Raw genomic sequence first — 12,611 nt, 5'->3', positions numbered from 1 at the left:
TCGTTGGGGCATGCATCTATCTTGTGTACATCCAATCCTAGAGTGAAAACAAGCTGTTTGGCTTCACACGTTATGGTACGCAATTCGTTGTCTTTAGGAAGCATTACGTTTTGGTAGGCAATTCGTTGTCCTTAGGAAGGATTTTTTTTTAAAGTTTCGGTAATTCACCAAATCCCTTGTCGGATACACCATGTGTCGCCTTCCATTGCAGCAACTTAAGGGTGGTGCTAAGCTTCTTCAATCCATCTTCACAACCTCGGTATAACAACTTGTGGTGGTCCTCTAACATCTTCCGGAACTTCATCCTCTCATTTTCACTCTCACAATCTACCCACACATTGCGCAATAGCTGTCCCAGATCGTCGTCATGATCATCTTCTATTGCATCTACTTCGGGCTCTTTCATGGCAATATCATCATCGAAGGCACCGAATCCAGCATTTTCGGGAAAGTGGTCACCAAAATCTTCTTCTTAATTGTCTTCCATGGCAACCCCTTTTTCTACGTGCTTGGTCTAACAAACATACTTGGGCATGAAACCATTAGCGAAAATGTGGCTATAAAGGATTTTTGAAGAGGAGTAATCCATCTTATTCTGGCAATTTACGCACGGGCAGCATGTGAAACTATTCTGCTTGTTTGTGTCGGCAACAGCCAAAAAATAATGCAGCCCATCAATGAATGCAATAGAATGTCGGTAAACATTGTACATTCATTGCCGGCCCATCCGCAATGTTTTCCCAAAAAAAAATATAACCAAATTCAATACTAAATTTCTCGTATGCAAAATTCAAATGGATAGATTTCATTACATGTAACCATTAAATTAAATGTAACCAAAATAAATTAAATTAAAATGTAACATAACATGAATATTAAAAGATCCGCAATATCCATCATACAATTTGGATAATAGATTAACCATACACCATGACTAATTAAAAGGTCTACAAAATTCATTCCACAACATGACAAACTAAACGGTACAAACTAAGATACGGGATAAGGTACATGCTAATACATCCTACTCACAGGACCTATTGATCAATGCCTCGTGAACAACCTCGCAAAGTATCGACATGTTATAGTCAAATTCTGCCATCCCCGACGCTTCACACCTTGCATTGTATCGAGCCATAAACTCACGACCATCATCTGTACCATGCAACTCAACATGAAAATCACGCAGAAATTTGCGATCTGCTTTTGAAATTCATAGACCTACAATGCAAAATATACTCATTCTCACATTGAAGTTGACAGTTGATAATAACTATTTCTAATCCCTAATTATTTTGACACTCTTCAGTTTGAGGCGGACACTCTTCGTTCCAGGCTACTGCCATAGGATGCAATCATGGTTCACACACTTTGTTTCAGGCTCAATATCCAAAACACCATCTAAAAAAAGAATCTTTATTTCGAAAAATGTATATGTCATTAACCTCGACCCTGCAGTGATGACACTGCCATTTGGGGCCAACATGATATCTGCAACATGGTATGGTACAAGGATGTCACCGGTCAGCTCGCCATAGCACCAGCACATGCAGTTGATGCGGACGCAGAACTTGGCGCATGCAGCGTGGCCGTTGATATGACTTTAGTGCAACAACGGCCACGCTACCTGTGCCAAGTGTTGCGTCCGCATCAACCGCAAGTGTTGGTGCTGCCGCGAGCCAATGGGTGACGTTCTTATACTACATCGTGTCGCAGATATCATGTAGGTCCCGAATGGCAGTGCCATCACTGCTGATCGAGGTTAATGACGTATACTTATTCCGAATAAAGATTTTTTTTAACTTCTAGATGGTTAGAATGTGAGCCTGAATTAATACATCACTAGAGTGTCAAAATAATTCATTCGTAATACAAAAAGTTTCTACTATACTCATGTGAATAATTCATTCTAAAAATTTCTAATATCCACATATGGTCATTTATACATACTCATCTCATTCTAAAAATATTAAATATACTACAGTCATTTATAATATATGGCTATATATAAGTAAATCATAACAACTCTCTATACTCATTTAGATCAACTAAAACAAGTAAATAAAATCTACATTTGCAAACCTTAAGTACCACATTTGAGCTCAAATGGTGTATAAATGAAAAAACTCCAACATTTCCCCAATCTAAAAAACCTCACATTTCTCTATTTGTAAAGCAAATGAGCTACACAAGCAATGAAAGATGAGAGGAACATGCTCCTAACATTTAGAGCCGCTGGATGGATGGGGAATTAAGAGCTTTCACAAATGAGCTGAGGATATGAGCAAGAACTCCCCCACCCGAACCAAGAACAAGTGAGCTGAATGGCTCGGGCAGGGGAGGGGAGAGGAGGAAGGTGACAAGGAGGTCAAGGAATTTTGTCTCGGTTGGAGGCATCAACCGGGACCAAATGACACTCTTTTGTCCCGGTTGGTGGCTCCAACCGGGGCCAATTGGCCGAGTGGCCTTTAGTCCTTGTTGGAGCTACCAACCAAGACAAAAGAGTGCCCTTTGGTCCCGGTTTGTGCCTCCAACTGAGACCAAAGGCCCCCAACCCGCCTGGCTAGTCGTTGGACCCGGGACAAAAGCCCCCTTTGGTCCAGGGTCCAACGGCGTCCGGGACAAATGTGCCAGATCAAAGGGTTGTTCTGTAGCAGTGATAATTTCTTAATATATGCCTATAATAAATTTACTCTCTTCTCTCCACATATCATATTTATTCTCTCCATTATCATAAAAACACTATTATCTCCCAATACAAACCTAATAGTATCTAGTGCATTGGATTATGCATTGAAACAGAGTCTTGCATGACATTAGGTTTTTTCACCTCTCTATTTTTTCTCTCATTTATTATAGTTCCACGTAAGTGAAAAATCTTATATGGCAGTGTATTTAGTAGCATAGAAACCATCCAAGATGAATGAATGAATGGTGGTGCTCTAGGTCTTCTCCAGTTTTCACATTGTCCTTGCTTGATGGTTGCGCACATGCCATCATGTGAAGGCGATGTGTGCGATCGAATCTTAGCATCAAAAAGAAGTACGACTTCCCTTTATTTAAAACATTCACATGATGATGACGTGAATCAAGTTGCCATTGATGATGCAGCACGAGATACCGCTGCACATCAAATCTTTCATTTTGGAGTTCCCAAGACAAGTTATTTGTTTCGCTGGAATCATTAAAGGTTACTTAGAAAACAGTTATTATTAATTAATTAATGCTGAGTCGCTAAGTCCTCTCCTTCAATTTTTCACATTATCCTTTCTCGACGCCTGCGCACATGCCGTGATGTGAAGGCATATGCATGGAATCTTAGCATTAAATTGGGCGTACGACTTCTTGTGCCCACCTCAGCAACTTCATTAATAAGCATGAAGTTATACCCATGTTTCGTACAGGTTTCATACACGTTACATTGAGGTGTCATGTTGCATTTTTTATTATACGGCAAGGAGATAATAAGAAGAGAGATGAAAATATTATCGTCTAAATGAAACCATGTGTGCTTCCAACATAGAAAATTTCTGGCGTGTATTATTTATAAAAGAAAAAAAGTTCAGTTTACATCCTTGAATTATCCCAGAACTTGAATTATCAAAGTCTGATTTTCAACCTTCAACTAAAGTATCAGATAACGAGGGTCGTCGATATGTTGAAATCGGGCAAAGTTAGCCCCTTGAGTGGTTTCAAAGGTTGTTTTTTTTATTTTGTGAAAATTAAACATATTCAAGTTTAAACTAAAAATGTTCATAAGTAATTCAGTTCAAATCATAGAAATACGAAACAAGTGCCAGCGTTTTCCAAAAATGTAACTTATATGTTGGTAAGCGATCTGTCAATTACTTGGATCCAATTTTTTCTTATTCCTAGTATTTTATTCTTGTAGTTATGTCTATTGTTTGTTAATAAATAAGATTTGGTTCAAGTTTCATATTTTTATAATTTGAAATTAATTAGTTTTGATTTTTTAAAATTTATCTATTTTTTTATTTTTTAAAAAACTACAAAACATCTTTAAAACCACACAAATTTAAAATTTGCTCAGTTTCTACAGTCGGATAGCTGTAATTATCTGCTTTGTAGTTGAAGGTTGGAAACACCAAAATGGAACCATACATTGTATGAGGTATTTCATCCATCAACAAAACTCTTTGTCGCTTAGGTGGCATTCTTGGAAACAGAAAAAATGAAACCTCCCATTGGATATTGGCTTAAAAACCTTCCCCTGATACGGTTAAAGATTGCTGTAAAATATTGCATTTGCAAGTTGCCATTTGTTTGCAAGTCAAAACCATCTCCGCTACCAAGACGCTATAATAAGCGACCCCTTCAGTTCAACCAATACACACATTTGCCAACCACACCAAAAGCAATTGAACGAGAGACACCAAGCTAGCCATGGATCTCGCCACCGGAGCCATGGGATCCCTCCTATCCAAGCTGGCGGTGCTCGCTGAGAAAGAGTACAGGCTGCAGAAGAGTGTGAAGAAACGGGTGAACACTCTCACTCTCGAGTTGGAGAGCATGCAAGCTGCCCTTAGCAAGGTCGGCGAGGTGCCGCCAGAGCATCTCGACCCGCAGGTCAAGCTCTGGGCACGGGAGATCAAGGAGGTGTCCTATAACATGGAGGACGTCGTCGACATGTACCAGGTGCATATCAATCGTCCCTCCCCCAAGCACATCAACCGCTTCAAGAGGCTCATGGACAAGATGTTGAGCTTGTTCAAGATGATCAAGAAACGCCATCAGATTGCTGTTGCGATCGACGAAATAAATGCCCAACTAAGAGAAGTGACAGACCGGCGAGACAGGTAGAGTTTACTTTATCGGCCGGTATCGGCCGATATCTCCAATATTTCCCTTTTATCCCTATGGTCCGATAAAATTTGATATCTCCTGTTTATCCATCTTCTACATAGACGACTCAAATTCACCTGTGCAATGATCCTGCACTCATACTATATTTTAACCTGTGAACAATTGATGTTTAATAGCTTAGAAACAGTTTCGAGTCAAAATCTACAAAAAATTTTGAAATAATTTGAATATTTATTTGAATTTGGTCTAATATTTCTGATATATCTTGCTTATCCTATTTCTTTATGACCTCCGATAAATTTTAAATTCCGATAACGAAACCTTCACAGGTACACCATCAATGATGTCAATGCTTACCTAAGAGATGTAGGCTCAACTACCCATGTAGGCACAACAACACATGTAGGATCAAGAAGTGTTGACCCTCGCCTCCGTGCTATGTACACGGAGGTGACAGAGCTCGTTGGAATTAGTGGGACAAGGGATCAAGAGCTCATTGAGCACATTAAGATACTGCCCAAGGAAGATCATGATGACTCGAAAAAGGAACTGGGAATTGTCTCAGTGGTGGGATCTGGAGGATTGGGAAAGACCACTCTTGTTAAAGCAGTGTATAACATACATAAACAGCATTTTGATTGTTGGGCCTTTGTGCCCGTAGGTCGAAAATCTGACTTGAAGAAGGTTTTCAGAGACATGATAATTGACCTCAACAAGTATGAACCGCAGCTCAATTTACTGGATGAAAGGCAGCTCATAGACAAACTCCAGGAGATACTCAAGGACAAAAAGTAAGTATCACTCATCTCAAACCCAGTGGCATTATTAGTCACCATTTTCTTAATATGGTAGTTCACTATATATACCCTCCATTGTGTCCCCTATACAGATTAATTAATTGCTTTGTACGTAGGCTATCATTTCTATATGGATCTACAGATACATCGTTGCACTTATAAATCTTTGTCCGCTATATTGGCGCAACACTAAAGCGTATATGTAGTCCTGGTTCTATAATTATTTTTCTCTGCTAAGATTGAAATAACCAATTTTTAGCACTATTTTAGAAATAAAAGATGCACCAGGATCCAGTAATAGTATAAGATTAAAATACATGTTTCAATGTTCAGTATTTGGACAAGCTGAAAACCTAGATATTCATCATTTGAGAATTGTGACTATACATGCAACCCCATAAAAACATGTTTTGTCAGTTGGATGCCGAACAAGACATAGATTCAGACATTTGTAAGTTGCATGCATCTAAACAAAATTACCCATAGGATAAGTCATATATATAATTCTTTTTGTTGTAAGGGATGGATAGATTAGCAGTCAGTTGGCTGAGGTGCCTTTAGCTAGTGTCCCCTGAAAGCGCGTTACCACTTGGAAATTTATGGTGCTTCATATAAATTTCATTGGTAGATCACGCACATATTTTTTACACTGAAACTAGTTCAGATTTAAATATATTAGAATTAGTTTACCATTGCAGAAAATGGAATTAAAATATTCTATTGTAACCAATAAAATCAGGTCAGTTTTTATTTTATGCATTAGTTACCCTGGCATGCATGTCAAGTTCTCCTTCAGTTATCTGTTGGTCACCATATGTTTTCTAGACACCCCACATGCATTTCAATCCATAGGTCAGCCACTACAGTTATTGGGGGCTAGGTCTATTATGTGATTCCCTTTTTGAGATCTCTAAAGAAGTATGTTTTATGTTTTTCATTAAGTTTTTATTGGCAATCAAATTTTATTGAGGGACATAACATTTGTATCCCCATATCTAGTAAAGTTTATAATTGAAAATAGAAACTATATCATTGAAATACCTTCATCCTACTACAAAAATGATTTGTAGCAACACCCTGATTTTTTGACTCGCCTCTATAAATGCATTTTTAGGGGCGGGTGATGGTATGCCCCGCCCCTACAAATGGTCTTACGTCACAAAAATTCATAACTTTTTCATATGATCTCAGATGAAGTCAAACTTTGTATCAAAATTGTAGCACTACAACATATTTGATTTGTAGGGGTGGGTAAAAACATATTTTTAGGGGTGGATATCTCACCCACCTCTGCTTTTCGCAGCTAAAAATAGTTATTTGCAGGGGTGGGTACGCTATCCACCCTGAAAATGCACCCGCCCCTGCAAACCCATTTCTAGGGGCGCGTAACACACCTTCCCGTCCCTAGAAATGGATTTGTAGGGGCGGGTGAGGGGGTCACCGCCCCTAGAAACATAATAAAAAATAACAACAAGCAGCCCACAGGTAGCCGCGTCCGCGCGTGCCGCCGCCGCGTGCCGCAGGCCGCGCGCGCCGCCCGCTACGTTCGCGTGCCCCGGCCGCTGCGTCCGCGTGTGCCGCCGCTGCCCGCCGCGTCCGGCGCGCGCTGCCGTCCACGTGTGCCAGATCCGCCACGCCGCCGCTGGGAACCCTCGCCACGGCCCGGCCTCGCGCCGCCGCCGCGTCCCGCGTGCGCCAGATCCGCCACGTCGTCGTCCGCGTGCGCCAGATCCACCACGCCGCCATCGGGGACCCTCGCCGCTCACGCCGTCGTCGCCCGCCGCTGGAGGCCGCACGCGCCGCCCCTGGCCACTGCCGCGACGGCCAGGCGCCGTCGAGCTGGGCGGAGCAGGATGTCGACGGGCTGGATCTAGCAGAGGACGGGCAGGAGGGTGAGAGAGATGAGGTCGAAGAGATAAGGCTCGCACGGGGGAGAAGGGAAAAGAGGCAGGGAGCAGGAGGTGTGGGCCCGTTGATCCTTGGTGCAGCCAATAGCGTCGAAGTATTTGAAAGCACACGGATTATCACCATCCAATGCACACACACTGCGTCTTCTCACCTGCATTTTTAGGGGCGGGTGAGGGGGTTACCCGCCCCTAAAAATGACATTTTTAGGGGCGGGTCATCCCCTCACCCGCCCCTAAAAATAGACTACTTTTAGGGGCGGGTGAGGGGGTGACCCGCCCCTAAAAATATATTTTTAGGGGCGGTTCATTTGCTATAGTAGCTCAGCTCTATTTTTAGCAATGGGTCAAATTTTGTTCCGCCCCTAAGAAAAATTTGAGGTGTTGCTACAAATCATTTTTGTAGTAGTGTAGAGAATGATGAGATCTAAAACTTTGTAGATGATAACTTTTTCATTAGAGGTCATTTAATAGTTTAAAAAATTATTATAAGTTCTCTAATAGTTATAACTATATAGTATTTCATATGACTCAAGTCATACTTTAAGATTTCTACAATCTTAATTTATATACACTGAAGTGTACTTGGCATATTTTTTTCATTTCTATAGTTTACAATAACCATAGTGTAGAAGTTTCATTTTTTATTTGTTTTGTTATATGTAGAGATTTAAATGTTTTTTTGGATAAAATAGAAAAATATTTTTAGGGGGTGGTGGCATCACCCGCCCCTATAAATGATTTGTAGGAACGGGTGATGGCGTCACCCGCCTCTTCTAATCAATTACAGAATTAATATAAATCAATAGCATACCCTATAGATTCACAAGTGATTGTGTAGTGTGATGGTAAAGAAAGTACGCATGGACTTGAGGTAGGGCTTGTGGTAGTGGCTGGTTAGTAGGGATATTTTTCTTTTTTATTTTGCTGTTTTCTTTTTTATAAGGGCGGGACATGGCTTCACCCGCTCCTACAAATCGATTTGTAGGGGCAGATTATTTGTAGAGGCGGGCATATTACCCGTCCCTACAAATTTGATTTTTATCTGCGAAAATTAGAGGCGGATATTGCACTCCATTCCTAAAAATAAGTGTTTACCCGCTCCTAAAAATAGGTATAAATCAAATATGTCAGAACGATGTATATTATATTGTATTCTCATTATACATTTTGTAAAGTTTGCTTGCGATGTACATGGTATATCCCACCACAAAATTTCATTGCCAAACTCAACTTAATTAAAAAGATAGAAAGATAATTTTTCACAGATTAACTGAGACGGTCCCAAAAGAGAGTGACCCCTCCTGCCGCACCGAAATCGAAGAAGACATGTATCCTGGGTTACGATTATGAGGTTTAGGGGTCTGGGGTCACCAACAGACATGGAAGATGGGCTTCGATGTTGTGCGGTCAGGCTGCGGCAACCCCAGTGGAAGGGGAGGCGCTATTAGAGACGCCTTCTATTGCGGCAGGCGGTGAGCCAGCAAGGTAAGGTAGAGTTTAGGGCTGGAAACGAGCCGAGCCGAGCTGAGCTCGGCTCGGCTCGGTTCGGCTCGGCAAGTGAACGAGCCGAGCTCGGCTCGGCTCGCTATTTTTGCGAGCCAGAAAATCAGGCTCGGCTCGGCTCGGTGGAGGCTCGCGAGCCGGCTCGAGCCGGCTCGCGAGCCACACTAAACAATGTGAACTAAACTCAAAATAAATTAATTTACTTTTTTTTGAATGATAACAATAATTATGTGGCATATATTTCTTATGTACATACAAATTGCTATGTTATGTGTATAAATATTAATTTATACCACTAATGATGAAGAATTAATTCATCAATCATCGTGAAATTATTCTTAAACTGTATTGGGTCGAGCTCGCGAGCCGGCTCGCGAGCCGGCTCGCGAGCCTGAACGAGCCGGCTCGGCTCGGCTCGCTATTTTTGCGAGCCAAAAAATCTGGCTCGGCTCGGCTCGGCTCGTTTGAGGCTCGCGAGCTGCTCCGAGCCGAGCCGAGCCGTTCCGAGCCCGAGCCGAGCTACGAGCCACGAGCTATTTTTCCAGCCCTAGTAGAGTTGGTGGTTGTTGGTTGTGAGGAAGAGGATGCAACTAGGCAGCATGAGCAAAACAATGATGGGGAGGGTCAGCACGTTCACGCACCACATGACGGGTTGCAGAATAACTACGACTTAGAATTTTGACACAACTGCAATTATATAGGTTCATTGGGGATTATAGTTACACTAGCAACTATGCTCGTGCGTTGCAAGGCAAACCATATATGTAGAGTATATTGATTAGCGTATAAAAATATATTACACCAATTGACGATTCTCACAGTTTGACATTTAGAGGCGTTTGGGTCACTTTATCTAGAAATTTGTTCCTCCGTGGTTGGCATCTTAATTGTTTGTTCTACGTACCATCTTACTGCATTTTCAGAATGAAACTTTTTTTCTATTCCATAGTTTATTTGGCATGAATGATCCTTTCTAAACTATGCACTAGAGAGGCTTTGTCCCAAGTCCTGCATGTGTTTGCACTTCATTGATGCTCTTCCATTGATCTAGGTACCTGATCGTAATAGACGATATATGGGATAAAAACATGTGGGAAAATATCATATTGGCATTCCAAGATAGGAAGAATGGCAGTCGAATCATCACGACTACCCGTATAGTCAGTGTATCCCAAGCATGTTGCTCGTCGTCTATTGCTGGTTCAGTTTATGAAATGAAACCTCTTTCTACTGGTGAATCGAAAAGGTTGTTCTATAAACGTTTACGGAGTGATTTTCCTCATGAATTTGAAGAAGATATATTGAAGAAATGTGGTGGCATACCATTAGTTATCATTACTATAGCCAGTACATTGGCAACTGGTCAGCGTGAATGGCCTACTTTGGCCAAGTATTTTGGCCATGGACATGTAAAAGATGCAAGTGTGGAGGACATGCATAGAGTACTGTCCTCAAGCTATTATGATCTACCTTCTGATCTGAAGACATGTTTATTATATCTAAGTATATTTCCAGAAGATTCTGAGATTGAGAGAGATTAACTGATATGGAGATGGATAGCGGAAGACTTTATTCAGTGTGGGAATAAACAAGATAGCCTAACAGAGCTTGGAGAGGGGTACTTCAATGAGCTCATAAACAGAAGCCTGATCATTCCAGTATACAATAAGAAAGGTGGGATAGAAGTTTGCCGTGTGCATGACATGATTCTCGATCTTCTCTGTTCCTTGTCAAGAGAAGGATCTCTTGTCACTATATTTGATGGGGTCATGGCTAGCGAGTCATCTGGAAGTAAAGTTCGTAGGCTATCCCTTCAAAATAGGAAGGAAGATCATCAAACCACACCCCTTGACTCATCCATGGATGTATCCGGCGTTAGGTCCATTAGTATCTTTGAGCCTCAAATTAGACAACAATTGCCCTTTTCAAGCTTTGTTGTTCTTCGTGTATTGGTCCTAAGTGGATGCTATATAGGGGGAAACAGCCTTAGTGGTATTGGGAATTTATTTCACCTGAGGTATCTTGGTCTAGCTGATACAGATATTTGTGAACTCCCAGCAGAAATGGAAAAGCTACAGTTTTTACAGGTCTTGGATGCAAGGTACAATCGCAATCTAAAAGAGCTGCCTTCCAGTATTTATAGGTTGGGAAAGTTGATGTGCCTACAAGTTGACAATCTAGTGAGGCTTCCGGATGGGTTAGGGAATCTTGCATCCATAGAAGTCCTGAAGGAGATCCGTGGTGCCTCCCTGAACATTGTCCAAGAGCTGGAAAAGTTATCAAAATTAAGAGAGCTCAAAATCTATTTTGAGTACAATATGAGCATAGAATTGGAGAAAGCGTTTGTGAAGTCTCTGAGCAACCTACACAATATTGAAATTCTAACCATCAGTGGTTCTTTTCAGTCAATGGATATCCTGGGCCAAAGCTTGACGTCCCATCGACGACTCCGGATCTTTGAGTCTGTCAAGGTTGGCAAATTCTCCTCACTCCCAGCATGGATAAAGAGTAGTCCCTCGCCTCTGTCAAGGCTCTCCGAGCTACACATCGCGGTGGAGGTGCTGCAGCAGGATGACCTGCAAATCCTTGGGAGGTTGCCGGCTCTCCGCTCTTTCCGGATAAAGAGCACCCACCAATCTGAAAAGCTACTCATCGGTGGGTTCCGCTGCACAACAGATTTCTTCTTGTTTTGTCTGTTCCCATTGCCAGTAATGTTTCAGCCAGGAGCCCTGCCAATGGCCCAAAAGGTGCAGATAACTTTTGGGACGCCGATGGAAGAAGACCATGATCATGGCAATGTTGGTTTTGACATGGGCCTGGCGAACCTGTCCTCCCTTCAGGAGGTCAATGTTGCAGTCTATTGTCATGGTATCACAGTTGGGGAGGCCAGGATGGTAGAGGCTAAGCTGACGCAAGCACTACACGACCATCATAATCATCCCAGGTTCAAGATTGACATCCAGCCGCCTATATCAGACGAAAGTACGAAAACTCATCTCCATATGTGTTCATTCATAACCAAATTTCGCGTATGTATGTATCATTTCGTTATTGTCATTTGGTTACATTCTAAATTTCATATAATTTCGATAGATGATGTTGCAGACGAAGATATTATGGAATGAATCCACTGGTACGTGCTACATATATAGTTCTTCTTTTCTTCACTTGCTTCGATCATTTTGCATCGCAATCATATTTCCTCATTACTGAACTCCCTTTCTTTGCTTATCAAAGTAGAATTGAAGGCGCAGTCCGGCGAAGAACAGAGCAGGGGATTGAATCCTATGAGACAAGCACGTGATTGCGTGAATGAGGATGATGCATTTGACTTGTTGCGTCAGACTAGTAGATTTGCATTACACAATGCATGCCGTCTGGGAGCTATATCTCTTGTTTCCTTGTTTTTCATCTTTTCATAAACTAGAACGGCAACTTTGGCAGTTGTGCAGGCATAATCTTCATGGCATATTAGAATTAGAGAATTTTTACAATGATTGAAAAAAAAATAAGAGTCGTCCATCTGACAGAATCGTACGGTGGTCAAGATTGGAAGAACCTGGAAGTACCTAGACTAAAG

General features: G+C 41.6%; 1 pseudogene; it reads left to right on the top strand.

Moving 5' to 3' along the window:
- The first annotated feature begins 4,356 nt into the window (after positions 1-4,356).
- LOC120679137 lies at positions 4,357-12,525 on the top strand (annotated as a pseudogene).
- Positions 12,526-12,611: the final 86 nt, after the last annotated feature.

This window comes from Panicum virgatum, chromosome 6N, assembly GCF_016808335.1.
Source record: "Panicum virgatum strain AP13 chromosome 6N, P.virgatum_v5, whole genome shotgun sequence".
Classification (NCBI taxonomy): Eukaryota; Viridiplantae; Streptophyta; class Magnoliopsida; order Poales; family Poaceae; genus Panicum; species Panicum virgatum.
Note: the sequence above shows the minus strand (reverse complement) of the source record. Positions and strands in the feature narration are given on the sequence as shown.